This window comes from Charadrius vociferus, unplaced genomic scaffold (genome assembly GCF_000708025.1).
Source record: "Charadrius vociferus isolate BGI_N301 unplaced genomic scaffold, ASM70802v2 scaffold326, whole genome shotgun sequence".
NCBI classification, from domain to species: domain Eukaryota; kingdom Metazoa; phylum Chordata; class Aves; order Charadriiformes; family Charadriidae; genus Charadrius; species Charadrius vociferus.
In genome coordinates, this window is record NW_009649062.1 from 327,435 (window position 1) to 345,277 (window position 17,843).

Below are 17,843 nucleotides of genomic sequence, written 5' to 3' on the forward strand. Positions count from 1 at the left end.
AGATCAAAGGCAAGAATCCTGCTACGCAGCAGAGAATGAACTGGGGACATCATGCACATCTCAGTTTTCTTTCAAACTACAGAGCTAGACAGCTAAACTGTTTCTGAAAGAGCACTGAAGGGACCTGCTCAAACAGGTCTTGTTTTTCCAGCTTCCTCATGGGCAGCAGGGGGACTTGACAATGAATAGCCCATCCTAGCTCCAACCGTTTCGTTGCATCCTAGCTCCAGTGGTTGCACTGTATTACCTACAGCTGCAAACAAAACAAAGAAACCCATTTTTCCTACAGCAGTGACTTTCACAGTTCACATTTTAATGTGCAAGTGGTTAATGCCAGAACAAACTCAAATGGCTTTCAAGTACTAAAGTCTTGTTTATGAGACAGAACTCATACATGATGCTGAATGGGGAGCACATTTAATTCTCACCCAAGTACTCTGATGAAAGGACTTGTCATCTGCGCTTGCAGATGGGTGGGCACCATTACAGGGGAAAGAATGGGAAAAGCTGGCTGAACACATCAGAAAATCAGAACTGTTCTGTGTGAGAGGCACTGCGAAGATTCTCAGAAGTTAGCTAATTCAGCAGTTCTTCATCTTCCCTTTTCTGCTTTGTTGATACATCCTGAGAAAACAGAAAGCCTAACTGAATTTCTCTTTTGACAGGGAAACTAGGCTAAATATTTCTCAGAACTTTCCAATGGTTGGAAAGCTGCAAAACATTTTTTTCAAACTACTAATTGCCTGAGCATATGAGGACACACATGAAATACACAAATAAGTGCAGCTGCTTGGGCACGGTTTAATGCTAAAAAGGTGATTTAGGGTTTCAAGTCTGTTCAAGGTACTCTGCCAGCTCAGAGGCGTTCTGCTTAAGGGAGAGAACTACTGAAAATGAAAAGTCAGTGTCTCTGCATCCACCAGACAATTTTGTTTCAGCAAAGGAAAACTTTTGAAGGAGCTCTTAAGCAGAACAGTAAGATTTACAGAATGTTTCTCCCACATTGCATTAGAAGTATTACTTCAGTCGAAGTTAAGCAAAATCAGGCAAATAACAAGATTCAGCTCTTCTACGGAAGAAATTCAGAGGAATCATTAAGTCAAATGCCAGTAGATATCCTAATCAAAGAGTGGAGAAATTAACATTGTTTGGTATGGCCAAAGAAAAAAGTACATTGTTTAATTTGTTATAAGAAAGTAAAACACGGTCCGTCATCAGAGGAATTTAAAATGTTCAAAAATATATAAAAAGCAAAACCTGTATCTGAACAGGGTACAAAAAAAAGGAGTGTTACTGCTCATGCAGAGAGGTTTTTTAGCAGCATAGGAGTCCAGACAATAATAATTTGTGTTTTGATTTGATGAAATGAGAATTAATGCCAATTTACTTTGAGCAAGCTCTAATCCTCAGCTGTTTTATGAGCCATGAGTTCGGTTTGTTTCTTTTCTAAACTTTTTTCCTCTTAACTTTCTACTATGTGCTCCTTGAAGAAGTGAACTTCTGCAGCTACCAAGCTGGAATCCCGCAATCATGATATAGAGAGCAGAGGCAAGCCGTATCTGTTGAAATAGCTCCTAGGTGTTGATTCTGCTCATTATAGGTACTAGCAAACGGCTCAAAGTAAAATAGCAAATTAGTGATAAAGGTCTGTGGAACCATCAGTTTTGTATTCCCCTGAAGAAAAGGAAGGAAATAACAGAAAAAGTAAATTATCTTCCATTGCTAGAGAAAAACTTTCAACTTGTTCCTGGGGAAAGCTGTATTAGTCTAAAGACAGATAACAATGTATCACTCTTCTATTTAATTAAGCAGCTTCATTTTCCTTTCCCAGTACACGTATTTCTTATTTGCACATAATTGTGGACTTATACCATCAGTGCTACCTATTGACTAGTAAATAGGACGTCGATAATTCTCTGCACAACAATACAGCCAACAGTTAACGCCCCTTGGCATTGCATAGTAGGTGAGTTCAATAGCTCATGTTTCCAGAAGCTGCTGGAGTAAGTTGCTTTACAGAGCAGTCAGCTTACTTTTGACAACCCCACAGTCTTTTGGAGGCTCAGCAAGAGCGATGTAACTTATGACTACCTTTTATTTCCACCTGTAGCTGGAAAACCTTCTTCTCGCCTCTTCAGTAATACCAAATAAAGCTCGAGAGAGGGGGTTTCAACAAGTATTTACCAGTGCAGCAAGCCAAAAATAAAACTTCTCCTTCTCAAAATTCAGACAGGTGACCATTTTAATCACTACGATCATCTCCAAAAGGCCCAGCTCTATTCTGATGCAGCCAACAGCAAAACCGTTTCCCCCTTTTACAGCGACTCTGATGCAAGTCAAAATCATTAACAAATCCAATTTTAAACAGGTGTTCGTATTTATGACAAGCATTGGCTGAAGCCACTTTGCGTTATTAAAACATACTGTAAAGAAAAGTCTTGCTCGAAATTTAAGATCTCAGACCAATTATTTTCGTTTCCATCTCCTCTTACTCTCAGGACATCCATCTTTCCTTTACCAGCCACTTCGGTGGTTTGAAAAAGTAAGACCTTGGGCTTGAGAACATGAAAAATAAGCAGCTCTTTGGCACTCTGTCAAAAAAGTTTCAGCACTGGATCAATGCTCTGTTCTAACCAGACAAACACAGCCTTCATTTTTCTGAATGGTCTGAAGTACATGCAAGTGTTTACAAGTGTTTTCTCTTTCAACAGTTCTCACTGTAGTCCTCACCAGTGCAGTTCCTTAACTGATGCAGACAGCTATAACTGCAGGACTATTTTTTTTTCCCCTTTTTCATTTTTTCTTCTTCCTTATTTTTTTTTAAATAATCTTAGTTGCTTAACCCTTTTCAAAGCATATTTTGGTGGCAGTTTTCCACATCACAACTTCTATATTTTCTACAACTAAGAAAACCTGGGAACAGTGGCCCATTCAAACCAGTTTGCATTTCTACCACATCATATGCTTCCTTCCCACTGGCTCCCTCTACCCCATCACATTGGACACCAGCTCATTGCCTGTATGGGACCTTTCAGACCCTTCTCCACGACTCCTGATCCATCTACAAGGTTTGGCCTATCAAGTTACTGACTTCCGTCTTTATTTCATCAATGACACTTTGGGAATTTGGCTGTTTCCTAGCAAAGCTCTGTTTCCTTCCCACTACTAGAACTTTTTTTGCACTTTGTTTCAACATATACAAATTATTGACCCCCTGAATTAGCTGGTAAGTAGTAAATGCTTGGTTGATTCCATTTTCTAACTGAATTTTACTCTTACTCTACCCCATCATCTCAGCTAGATTTCATCTCTGTTAGATTCACCTGGTGAATTCCACTATTTCATAGAATCAGTTTGTCCTGCAGCATTATGCACAATAACCAGGAAAATGGAAGCAGGACAGCATCTTCAACTAAACAGTGAAACCTCTACCAAAGAATACACTTATGATTCAAAATGCACTCTTAAATTTTTCTAAGTAGAAAAAGAAGCAGTAAATTGATGACATGAAAACAACTGTGTATCTAGAAAACAAGCATGGCTAGACACCAATGTATTAAGCTTCTCTAGAAGCAAGTTAAAAGAAAGGTTATGTACCAGGCACTACAATTATTTCTAAATAAGACCTCCCTAATAAAACAATAGCAGGTTTTGCAGCCCTGTCCCAACAATGGGATGGACGCTGCACAGGCAATACAAGCTGGTACCAACAGCTTGTTTCACAAGGCCATAATAACATTTTGCATCAAGTTAGACTGGCCGACATAGCCCTCTTTAAAGTAAAACATCTTGGCAGTTGTTCGTATTTCCTTCATCAGCATAGTCATTCTCATCCTTTTCTTCTCATCTTGACTTACCTCCAATAACTGTATCATGAAAATCTACATCCAATTACTTAGAAAGTATCAGATAAAGATCTCTAAAGATGTCTGTCCTCTAACAGTTTGAGATCTCTTGTAGGCACTCTAGTAGGTCTACTGTATTCCATACATTTTATAACTAATAAGGGCATTCAGTAGCCTAGTTTGCAATGCACTTAAGCTTCTGTGACTCACTGAATGAACATCAAGAATATTAATAAAGCAATAGAAGTACTGGATCATTGCGGGTTACGGCATTATACATACCTTTAGGACCTGCTCTAAGTTCTCCAGCTTGGCTTGGAGCTGGTGTTTTCCCTTTACAGCCAAATCTCGTTCTTTGGTCACTCTGAGAAGGGTTTCTCTAAGATGGTCATAGTCTGATTTTACCTAGAAAAATTGCAATGTGATTATTGCCCAAACAGCTAATTAATGAAGGGAAAACTATATCTGACACAAACATTTCTGCATGTTAGAATGGAAGAATGGAAAAGGTTCAAAGGAAATAGAAAAGAAGCATAAAAATGGAAGGGAATGTTCAGTGGGGAAATTGTGTGCATCTCATATACAAGTACGCATTAAACACATTTTCTTTCGACAAGCACTACAATCTGGTAACCAAACTGTAGTTATGCATAAGTTGTATAAAGTTAAATAAATATACTATATAATGCACAAAATAAATGACAATCAAACAATTCCTAATTTCTCTGGATCTAGAGGCATCAGAGATGGGTGTGCTATGTAAAGACAGAGAGATCCAACACCTATATAAAGAAATTTAACTCACACGTACATTTTTCTGAACTATTCTTTAGTCTAAATTCACTACAGAATAAACTAAAATATACACGATCAGCCTGTGCTAACATTTGAAATCACAATTCAAAAATAGCTATTCTTCTGCAACAAAACCCCTTGCTCTCCCTTAAAATATTTGCATACAGAAGGTTTTTAAAGGATCAGTTACTCATCAAGTAGGATTTGTTTTCCAATTTAATTTACTTGGTGCTAGCTTAACCATTTCAGTATGACTAAGTCTTTTTATACGGGATTTTGTGAATCGTCAGTGATAGTGACTACTTCATAAACACACATAGAAAATAAGAAAATATAATATTAAACTACTTTATCCTGCCATGGAAAAGTTCTTTCTTCAATTCAGATCAGCTGGAAATTTGGTTACTTATCTCTGATCATTTTATGACTTCATGGTCCTGTACTGATGTATAACAATAGGATTGTTACAGTCTGTATGATATCAGAAACTGCAATTTTTACACTAAGAATGAAAACCCACCAGCAATAAACACCTGGGTAAGAAAATACATCATGTTCATATACTATTTCCACTTCCCTGCAACGTTGATAGAAGATAAGAAAGCGAAAGAAAGAGCCGTAATATTTTTAGTGAACAGTGTTCCAAGAAGCATCTGCTTTCCTTTGTTAACTGCAACCCAGTGCAAAAGCATAACCAATGCTGGCAGGCTGGCAGGATTACTGACTAAGTTCAGGCAAAGCAGTACAAAGCATTGGGATAAGGCATAGGCTTTAATCTTGATGCAGCTCGTATTTCCTTCCAACTTCAGTTAAGGAAGTGACAAGTACTTTTTTTTTCCAATTTAATTAATGTAATTTCTTGGGTTTTTTAAAGACCGAATGGCATTAAGCAATCTTTGACATGGGTATCTCCTGGACAATTTGTAAAGCGATGTTTTGGAAACTGATTCAGCCTTTCTATTTGCCTTCTGGCTCCAGTTTGTTAACTTGCAAATTTTGCCATGGACCAAACAATCTAAATGGTTGCAGCCAGCCCTTGTATTCATCTTTGTAAGAGGGCTCTTTAGAGTGCAGTGGACTAGAAAAAAGAAAGAGGAAAATGGAACAAATCATGTTTTCCACAAGAACTGATGCAATTATTGTCAACTTCAGGATTTTTTTTCCTGCGCATAGATTTTTCTTTTCCTCTTCCCTCATTTCTTCATAACAAAGGAATCTATTAAACAATGGATTTTCAGAATCTATTAACTTCCTGCATCCTTTGTATTGTATTTCACTGCTCAGATCAGTCAATGTATATTGTTGAAGAATAATGGAGTGGAAAAGGAAGCAATGAGGTATCACCACCAACGATGCAATTGTGTGAGTCCGTGATTCTCAGTTGATTTACTGAGGATGAATGAAGTACAATATTTTGAACACGTTTCAAGAAAAGGTTATTTTCCTCAGGCTTTAGTTTTCCCCGTCTCTAAAACAATTGATACCAACTGAATACCTTTGTAAAGAATTTTCTAAATCTTACTAGTCATCATGGTCTGAATAATTTTTGGGAGGTAGTGAGCACAGTACCCTTCTGCTGTGTGTTTTTCCCTGCTGGCAGTGAAGGGGCTATCAGAACAAATGCTACCTATCAGGCTGTTAACGCAATTTTGGAAAGAGATTAATTACAGACAGGTAGAACAGTTGATATTTGATATATCTCTGAATCTTTCATTTCAGATCTCAAAGCGCATACCTAAATTAGTTAAAGTTTAGGAATATACAAATTGTTCTGATAATTTCTCTCCTTTCTCTTTTAGCAGATCAGCTTTTGAACAAGGTTCTGTGTATATTTTCATTTGGAAGGTTGGAAAGAGCACAACCAAATCTACCAGCCCCCTTCTGATAATTAGGCTTGTTAACCTCCAGCAACACTGATAACTTTCAATATTTCTACAGGGCATTCTTGCCGGGAGTTTCTCCTCTGAAGACTGTGTGTCAAATAGAATGCTGTGATACACACATTTATATAACCCATAGGCAGCATAAGACTTGATGAGTCTAGAATTTGCTTTTTTTTTTTTGTTCAGACAATGTTAGTTCTTAAATGTGAATTTAATGCTCTCTTCAAGCAGGCTGTTTAAGAACATATGGGATATATGTGAACTTGAATTACACACAGAGCACATCAAAACATCAATGTTCCCAGTGGCAAAACCAGTTGACCTAAATAGAGTGCCATCATAAACAGTTCTAATTTCATGGCAGAAATAGGGAACATTTTGATCTGTGATGTTTCTCTGTTCAGTGCATCAATCAATTTATTTTTCATCCCATACCTTCACACTTCCTAAATGAGCCCTCATTCGAGTCAGTTATGAAGGCCAGAATACTGCTAAAGTGTCTTCCACTTCCTGAACACTTAAACAGACACTAGTTACTGAAAACCAGCACACCAAAATGAACCAGCAGTTTATTTCATTGGTGAAAAGCTCCATCAGCCTTATAACCCACCACTTGCCTTAATTCTAGACTTTAGTGACCTGCCAATGACTTACATTGTTCAGAAAACATTATTTGGAAACTACTTTAAAAATCTATGATTTCAGGTATTGTGGAAATAAATTCTGAATGTATAATGCCTATTCTATTTTTACATAAAACCACTAGCCGTATATGTTCAGATGACCTCAAAAACAGGTTAGAGCCCAGTGTCACAGCACTCCTAACGACACAATTCCTTTTCACAAGTACTCTGCTCCAGGAATACAACTTCATTTCTCTTATGCAGAGTACCAAAACTAAATCATGTAAGTTATGTACAATTTTAGCTTTATTTTGTGGATTTAAAGATAAACAGCCTTGTACCTACTCCTTTCTAGAGTTAAATTTCAGCAACTGCATTGTGCAAAAATGAGCAGTATTTTTATCTGCGCTACATAAGAGAATACATAAACACTCCTCCAGCCCCATTTGCTTGGATAAAGTTGGCCTGCTTTTCAGGCCAGCTCTCAAGGGTGAAAAAGAATAAATTATTTTAGGCAGGTTTTCCCCTTCAGGGCTGAGCCCTAACTCTGTTAGAATTCTGCACCAACCTCCACATCCACAGTTGTATAGTTTCACACTTCCTGAATAATAAAATGTAATCTAAACTGCACAACCTATCCTCAACTTCGTTGTGTACGGTTGAAAAACAACAACCAAACAAAAACCCCAACAAAACAAAGCAAAACCAGAACAAAACAAAAAATCAAACAGAAAAAAAACAAGTAATTCCCTCGGAAAACTTGTTATACAAGAAGGAAAAGACAAGGTATTCAAGGTATACTGCAAAGATTGCATATTGTTAAGGTTGTTAAAAGTGAGAGGGTACGCTTGAAGCAAGTCTTTGATCCTACTGAGGCTGTGATACTAAACTAGTAGCACAGGCATCCGGAATCGTTGCATTGTGCCTTTCAGAGGATTTAATATATTTGAAGAAACAAACAGCGATGGTATGACAAATTCTGACACTACAATAGTAAAAGGTAATTTTATTACTAACTTAGTGGCGAATGTGTCAAAGTTGATATTTTACCTTTATATTTTAAATTGCTTTTCCTAGGTTTTTCTATGTACCTCAAGCTCTTCACTATCATAAGAGACAAACATTACCTATAATAAAGCATTATTAACTGCACAGTTCTTCACTTTCCGACAGTTGGAGGGCTAACACTTTTAGTGCCACCAATGTACTGAGCTTTCACTGCATTCATGCTGCATGCTATTCTTGTGTCAGCTAGAATATAGAACTGCCTAAGTAAGACTTTATGTGCCTCGTGAAATAAAGAGTAAAGGCAATGTGTAAACAACAATAAAAAGAACAGAAAAACATTAGGAAAGGGAGAAATTCTAGACAGATGGGTGAATAAAATTAAGTGATGCTATGACACACATGGCTTCCTCCCATCATAAAGTATTATTACACTGCGTTTTTATATAAAAGCAATTTAAATTCCTCAGCAACAGGAAATTTCAGGTCTGCTTCGATACCAGGTGCTGCACACAAAATGCATAGCCAACTCTGAATTTTAGTATTTGCTTTGTCCCAGGGACTTCATCAGACCTCCTTTGGTTTGGTAATTCAGCAGTGGGCTACTCTGTGACGCACGCACGTCCGAGATACCCAAGCATGCAGCTCCCACTGTTTTGCAAGCCTTGAGGCTGGGCTTGCATCAGAGCCTATGTGAGTTACAGCTCTTCTGATATGAATGAGGTTGCCGAGCAACTCACTTAAGCCCTGTAGAAATCCCAGATTGGAGTTTTATTTTTAGCTAAATGCAACCCTGTAAAGTGGCCGGTTCATGATGTTTCTTCCACTGAATGCATATGTGGTGAGGTAAGGCACATCAGCCTCTCCTCCCATGCTAGTCACACCATGCAGTATTTGCCATAGATATAATCACGCTGTAGCCAGAAAGGTATCTTTTGTCCCACAACAGGCACAAAAAAGAATTGAAGAAAAATGCTTACTATTAAAACAGTTTTTTACGTCAGGACCTGGAATAGCTGAGACTACGCCATGGGCTGTGCTACAGGGGTAATAACAACTGCTAAACAGTGTTTTGGACATTTGCTGTTGGACAACAGCTTCTCTACATCCTATTGATAAATTTAAAAATGCAAAGGAAAAATTCAGAAATTTAGAAAAAACCCTACTGGACAGCAATTATTTCTATCAGTATTCTTCAGAAAAAGAAGAGACTTTTTCAATCAAGTCTCATCAAAATCACTGAAAAAGTCTTTTTACCAAAACCTAATAACAACTTACAGTACTAAGAAAATATGCATCAGAGGAATGACATACCTCTGTAAAGTCTATCAGTGTGTCTTAAATTTTCACTTTAAAATAACATTTGTTCCTAAAATAAATTTTTGTAATTTATTTTTAATATTATAATAAATATTTTACATTCTCAAGTAGAAGCAGGCAAATCAGAAAAAAATGACTATACTATTCACTTTTATCCGCTCTGTAGTCTGATTTCTTTAACAAATGAATGTGCTTATGATGTTACCTGGTCATATTGCAGTGCTTTGTGGGACACACTTGCATACTGAAGGCTCAGGCGATTCTTTTCTTGCACAGCATCCTTCAGTTCATTTTCCTAAAACACAAGTAAATAGTGTTATAGACCATTTATCTCCATTACAGTACATCCTATTAAGTGCTTAAGGAAGCAATGTTTTTGCGTTATTTGGTATTAACAAACTATTAAGAGTAATATCAGGCACAGAGCCAAAGGCACCAAAGGTGCAGAAGCAGCAGATTAGCTTGCAGTTACAGTCGGCTCTATCATAAACCCACATGTTTTCAGTAGATGATCTGATTAAAGATGCGCAAGCAAAGAGAGATGACCTGACTTCACAGGCCTGGTGCCTATAAAAATAATAAAAAAGACTCCTGTAGATGTAACAAAGAGCTCAAACCTGGCTGCCTCGCTTAGAGCTGGGAAGAGAAAGAGACTTGGCTCCCAGAAAAAAAGTAATGCTATGAAACTTAGGTCTTCAGAAGGTATTTCGAGGGCAAAAGCCAACAAACGGAATGTATACTCATATAGACATTTTTATATTCGCATATTTCACATTACTTACAATGTGTATCTATTTATAATATTAGTATATATACACATTCTAATACAAACATGGTGAGAGCACCTATGTACTACAGTGGCCGGCAAATGGAAGTCAAAAGGTAACTATCCTATGCATAAAGATCAAGGTATTAACTGCAGCATCAGGAATGTATTTTTATTTATGTAGACAGCACTATAAGGAGCAAAAAAGGTAAAGTAAATACAACTCGTATGTACAGTCAAAGGCCAAACTAAAGAGGTGGAAATGCTTTGTCAGGTCACACAAATCTAAATCGATGCAGCTCAGGAAAAAACAGCAGCACCCTCTGATATCTCTGACAATTCCTTTTTTGTACAAGTTCCCAAAGGTAGCTGTCCGAGATTAAATCTTAAATTCAATTCCTTATGAAAGTTACAATCAGTCATGCTGGGCAATCTGTAATCTTTCCATCCTACAGTGTGCATTACACATTATCTTCTGAAAACACTGGATATATTTGCCAAAAACTACGCTGAGGTGGGCAAAACTGGCCCCACTTTTGAGTGGTTTGAAATAATTTATGAATTTTGCACCATTAAAATCCACACTATCAGCAGATTGCTCTACTAATTCTGCTGAGGTCTTAAGAAAAACTGTTCAAGTAATGCTTTATCACAATATCTATTTAAAATTCTCAATAAGAAAAAATTGCCAATTTTTTATTTACCAGTGCAAGTACTAAAAAAGGAATTTAAAGATTCTGATATTTAAGTGTTTTTCATACTACTTGAACCAAAAAACTTGCTATTTTAAGCATACCTTAAATCAATTTCAAAACTCTGTGCATACAAGATGCACGGTTTGAATAGAAAACTAGCATTTTCAATGAACAAAAGTTGTTACACTCTTTATCTAAATTGTTTCCTAAGCTTCATTACCTGAGCATCAGAACTAACAAAGCTTACAGATTTCTGCCTTGGCTACTTGACTGGTATCTAAGAAAGCGTGACATGCAAGTCTGATTGAAACTAGCCACTGCGTTCAAAATTATAGGGTCAGCTAAACAGATAGTATGATTATGTGAATAATTTTTTCTATAGAAAATGAGAATAAAATGTCAGTTTTCTAAACCATTTCACACAGAAAAGGCCATTCCGAATAACAGTGATTTTAACAAATCAATTAATTCCACAGAAGATACTACATTTCTGCCCGTGTGTGCCTGGAATGCCAGTCTGATAGTTAAATTTGAACATAAAAAAGGATAGTGAAAAATAGTTCAGCTTAAGTAATGACATGTTACAGCCCCATCATCGTACAATATCAGAACATCGCATCATCTGTGGGAAGCCATTCTCTTGACTAAGCATTAAGTGCTACTGCAGCTAACTAAACTAAGACAACAAACTGCAGAATATTCAGTCTCCTGACTGCAAATACACCTATCTTCTCGCACATAAGGAGCTCAGCAAGTATAATTTCTCAAGTCTGTTAAATCTGTTGTTCAGGGTGCAATTAAAAGTGGCAGTCAGGCTCGGTGAGATGCTAGACAGCTCTGAGGGCCAAAATGAGAAGAATTTCTTAGCTCACATTGTATCTTCAAAGGTGTGAATTAAATCAGTAAATATTTTTATAATATCAACAAACTGCACAGAACAGTTCCTTGGATATGCAGATAAATCATTGCATCCTATGAATTGCTGAAAGTCACTTGTCAAGCATTGTCTGTCTGTTCTGCACTTCACAAGGTGAAAATACGCTGCACTCCCTGCTCTGAAACCCTTACAACTACCGGCTTTTGTCAAGCCAGATTTGACATCGACTTTAATGGATCAATTTGCATTTCTTACAAATCGATACTGCTCAGCTGACTTTAATGGGGAACAAGTGACAATGAGTTACCAGGTTTTAATAATGTTATTAAAAGGAATTCAAGCCGGGGGGGAGGAGGAGTAATTGATGGCAATCTAGGCCAGCATCTTTCACACCCTACTTAAATTCTGCAGCATGGAAAACTGTTTAGGAGAGATGCCACAGCAACTGGGCTGGCTGTTAGTTCTACCTGAAGAAAACACATTTTTACCATGTTATTTGCAAGGATGAATAGAAGTAGGGCAGTAACTATCCCAGTTTCTTTGGTCCTTAGTTATAAGCCTATTTCTTTTCACTTATATCTCTGTGCATACTAATGGCAACTTCTCTCGGTATTCTTGCGCATTTGCCAAGATAAAGTACCACCTATGTTCCCCATCCCAACTAAATCCATAAAGATTAAGAATCACCTGAGTAACAGTAGCAGGAATTACTGGAACACTTCTAGCCTAAAAACCACACAGATAGAGAACCAGCAACTGAAACTCAGGTGCAAAGTTTCCACTTGCAGTACTTGCAATAAAGATATAGTGTATTTGTATATATTATCAGTGTGTTTGGAAGTGACATAAATACATGTACACCTATAATACTCAGATTGCTCGCTGTCATAAAATGCATTAAGGAACACATAATAAATGACTCAAAGATCTCAGAGTGATAACGTGGTAAAAGCCAGAACGTGAACCAAAGTCTTGTAAATTTTAGCTGAGTTCCCTTACTGGGCTATGTCTTCCAGAAATCATCCAAGCCATAATTACTATCAACTCAGAAATTCCCACAATATTAGTTTCAATCATTTGCTGACTTGAGTCATCTCTCAACAACAAGGAACCCTTACACCAAGGGCTCGGACAGAGTAATTCCAGTGGATTCAGCTGCCATAGTTTAGCTACGGCACAGTACTATCAGTCACGTCCCTGAAAGTAACCGGTGACGCGGTTAACTGAAGCAGCACATACTGGTGCCCAAAGGGGAACACAAGCTCGTTTCTGTGTCGTATACATGAACAGTACTTCAACAATCTTCTCTCTCAAAATTCCTCATGACCAGTTCCTGTAGTGTTGAATGTTTCCAGATGCTTTTACTTGAAGAAACACGCTTACAGTGCTCATTATACATTTCCTCACCATCTCCTCTTCTCTTGAGGCTGTGAAATACCACCTGGATTTTTGCAAATGTTCGTTATGCATCATTGCGGTTTGTGATTTTCTGTCTAACGCACTGACTTCAGTGATTTGGTCTCTTAACAATATCCGCTTCAATATTTTCCAGATTAGTTAAGTATAACAATAAACTTAACTACAAACAAAAAAGATCAAAGATAATCCCAGCTACCTCAGAACCAAACTCCACCGAATAGGCAATTAATACATGAAAAAAGACAACTGAAGTCATGTAGAGGAAAATGACATGCTTTCTTCCAGGTACGAACTAGAAAACTCAATTTTCTGGTGGAAATTCTTATTGACCCACAGCCAGTCTCTGAAGGCTGCCAGTTCACGGCTGCTCTTCTCAGAAGTGCTGTCATACCACCATGGTGAATACGCCTATTTGACTGGCGCCAGAGCGGCACACAAAAGGGTGTTTTTCACCTGGTGGGGAATCTAACATGTTTGATTCTCATTTCACTATGTTGAGAGCTGTCTTCATTAGGATTTTATGTTTGGATCCTGAAAGAGCTTTGAAACTTCAAGCACATTTTAAGGGAGACAGATGCCTTTTGAAAACCCCAGCTATGTTTCTTCTCGCCTAGGAAGGCTATGCCTCCTTAAGATGCTATACTGAAATAAATAGAGTATTTTTCCATTCTCTCTCTTTTTCTTGGCAGCTAGCGCTGAATGTATTAACAACAGGGCAACACTTCTCACTTCAGCTCTCACAACTGCCAATTCCAAACAGAACCTCCAAGTCAACAGAAAGAAGAGGTCAGCAAATACATAGGGCAGCCATCACCAATGACTGACTGACTGGCAGTACGCTGGACCTGTGCTTCGTGCCTCCAGCTTGCCTGTGAATGCTAGAGATTCTCACTACAGCCTTCCCCACTCTCAATTTCATAATGCTACCAAATTCTAAAGGGAACATGCGAAGAGGCATCACTCTGTTATTGCTTGGACCTATATAGGAAATTTTGTGGGATTTCACAATTTATTTCAAAGCTTGACATTATTCAGATTTTTAAATCTGCTGAAAATAAACCAGTACCAGTTCAAAAAACATACCTGCGGAAAGCATTACCATGCACTCCTCCCTCATCCTTTGTATTTTTTTACACAAATAGCTTTTGACTTTTTTTTACAAATTTAATGAGGGTTTTGTCCTTTTTCCCCCTGTTGCCCTCTCCCCTGTTCTTCATTTATTCACTGTATGTACCAATTCTGACAGTTTAATTGTGCCTAAGAAGCAACGTTTTACTAGAGTCAAATGAGGTCTTCCATTTAACCTATGCAAATCAATCCACTGCAGCTGTTAATAAAGACAAGTAGAGTGAAGATTAAGAACTCATCAAGCCAGTTAGTCCAAGACACAGTATAAAGGCAAATGCTGACTAAATGTTAGCAGGCTGATGTGCGAGTGAAAAGGAAGCAGTACTTCATACTTCCAAAAAAGCTCCTTGCCAGTTTCCAGAGTCTTGACATCGGGTTACAGTTATTAGTTGAACAGTCTGTCACCCCCTTCCTAATGATATTGCTACACAATACCCATTTAAAAAAATCAAGGGCTTGAAGGAATTTAATTACTAGTCTAGCACGCATCCAAAAATTTGACAAACAGAGAAATGAATGCGGAAAATTAATGATAAAGAAAGAAACAATAGAAGCTGTACATAGAAACAAATGGAAAGTATTGTCACAGATTAGCATCAACTTACAGAACAAACCAAACCCAAACTTCTTTCAATGTATGTAGGCAGAAGTTGCATACAGCTTAGATTGCTCCTGCTTAAGCTTTTTTACAAAGTTAAACACAAGAAGCATAAACCATACTTAGGTATATTAGACATGTGGCGGTATGCCAATCAAGCTGTATTCACATCAGGACCATAGTAGCATAATTTGCAAAAAGAATCTGCAATGTCTTTAGCACATCAGACAAACTTCCAAACAGCAAGGATATTTCCTGCTGGAAGTTAGGAATGCTTCAGGCATTCTCAGTTCACACAGGCATTTCGATTTAAGAAAACAACACTAAGGATGATCTTTTCAGAATCTGCAAAGTAAACTGAATCAGAAAATTGACAGCTCTCCCAAACGTATATAAACACAAGCAGCCCAGCAGTGTGCCATTTTTTAAGGGGTGCCCAGAGCACTCCATGTATTTAAAGGCTCACACACCAGTACATACTTTGCAAAACATGAGACAATTAATAAACAGCCACGAAAAAATAAAAATAAAAGACGTCATTAAAATAAATTGTGTTACCTTATATATAAGTTGCATCTTTTTAAGTGTAGAAATGAAGGCAATAATGTGTGCTCGTAACAGAGCAAAAGTAGAAATTCTCCTACGGATATGAGGACTGACTAAAAATTTCATGGTAGGAGGATGACTTCTGTGGATTTAATACAATCTGACACCACTGTCTGGGTAACAAGGTTCTACATTGCCTGGAGAAAGGCATCTGTTGCCCTGTGTGCTAGTTTGCTCATCCATCAATTATTTTTGTTTAAAAAAATGTTATACACTATTCATTTATTTGTAGCTCTTTTTCTTTGAGACTTGTTTTTGCCAGTAACCTGGAATGACTGTATTGGAACACTCTGATTATAATCCCCTGTGATAGTTCTCTACTTTGATGGAACATGAATAGAACTAATCCAAGAGAAAAGTGAAACCTCTAGTCTACAGGTACATAAAGAAAAAGGAAAAAAATGAAGAATCTTCTGATCTTTTCTCATGTATTTTTTGCCCTGTAAATGACTCATTTTTAAGGTCAGATTCATCGCCACAAATTCTTTTTTTTTCTTCTTATAAGAGCTAGATTTTAAAGGCAAAGCTGACTCATCCTGAATAGTACACAGTAGAACTATTTAAGGACCTCAATATGGACAAGCTAACAGAGCTAGGCTGAGAGGCACAGCCTGTACAACAAACTGCCACTAAAACCTTTCTGGTTTTCTCTTTGTAATTAGCATGTGTATGACGTAAGAAAAATACAGGCTGTCCTGCATAATTCTAACCACTATATAATATAGCACTGAGCAAAGCGAAACCCGAAGCAAGCAGAGAAAAACGCCTTTCACAAGAGATGCTGCTGTTCTGTTACTGTTACTTAATGTTCTGACACCACTTCCATTATATCTGACAGCTTTGGATGCATACCAGTAAGATAAAAGCGGGATCAAAGAAAGCACTGAAAGATGCCGAATGTCCCCTCCCTGTCCCATGAAGGCTACCGCTCTATCCAGTCCGGCTTCCACAGTTATCAACTCCGACAGTTGGAAAGCTGAACTTCTAATAAATTACATATGAGAAGTTAGTGGAAAACTATTAAATGCAATGAAAAATAATCAAATTAAAGACTCTCTATTTTAAAGTTTTTTACTATTTTCATTTGATTCTCCCTCTCTATTGGCATGATGAAATACATGTTAGCAGGTAGTACAGGAAAACAGTCTGACATTTTACGATGTTAACATTTAAAAACTCAAGAATTTCTACAGAGAACAGTTTTTTCCACTACCACTCTTAAGATATAGGAAGATCTACTCAGAAATGCTGCATTTTAAATAAAATCATTTCACAATTCAATTTTCTTCATTTTAAAAATAGAAACTTTTCCATGCAAATTATACTTTGTTCTAACAAAGGAAAACAAATGCAGCTTTAGCCCTCTAATCAGTAGGCTGAATTTAGCATAAGAAACACTATATAAAAATAGCATTTCTTCAAAAGCATGACTAAATAAAGAATGCAGGAACTGTAGCAGTTCATTGGACTTGGAAATCACCAGTGTCTTGGTACTACAGCGACCGGGACCAGATGTTATGGAGGAAGCACAAACAATTAATGCATATTATTGTTTTTCACTTCAATAAGACTCAAGATAACAAGCTTTGCGCCACCAACTCATTTCATTCATATTCTTTTTGTCTCGTCCTTTGGAGTACTTTTCATGCGACTGTTTCTCATAACTTGTCCACACAATCTTTTCTACCACCTCAAATCCATAACTGCCATAAGAAAACTAATTTACACAATAAGGTACTCACTGCCATGTTTTGCAGTATCAGAGAGGAAAAGGACAGATCGACATCAGATTCACCTAAACTTCTGGAAGATTCCCCAATTTTAGAATCACATGTAACCGTATTTGATTTGCTGCTGCTCAGACTATGGCCATCACTGAAAACTGTTCATCACACTCTCTTATTTTCTTCACCTATGGCACATAATATGAACGTAACATGACCCTTTCATCTCTTTTAATAATGAAAATGGGTAAAGTGATAACTTGAGATATATCTAAGTGCAACGGTTTTATTATAGCATCCATACTTCTGAAAAAATAACACAGCAGACATTCTAGCTGCAGCTATTTATAATGAATTACCAAATATTCAAGTTCTCTTCAGGACATTACTTTCGGACTTTATACCTACCATGGCCGAAGGAAGCAATCATGAAGACAGTAAAAAAGCAGACATTCCCTACGATAACATTATTTAGTATTTTCTATTATGTTTGTATTTTATGATGCCTTGCTTCCTCCATGAGGTACGTGGAATGCATCAACTAGACTCTATACTCAGA

General features: G+C 37.3%; 1 protein-coding gene across 1 annotated transcript in view; it reads right to left on the reverse strand.

The window, feature by feature from the left end:
* The window catches only part of RIMBP2 (RIMS binding protein 2), a 144,946-nt gene that overhangs the window by 55,508 nt on the left and 71,595 nt on the right, over positions 1 to 17,843 (reverse strand). The window contains exons 2-3 of the mRNA XM_009888095.1: positions 9,677 to 9,766; positions 4,128 to 4,250 (exon numbers count right to left, since the gene is read on the reverse strand). The gene's annotated coding sequence lies outside the window, so the exon portion shown is untranslated. The remainder of the gene's footprint in view (positions 1 to 4,127; positions 4,251 to 9,676; positions 9,767 to 17,843) is intronic.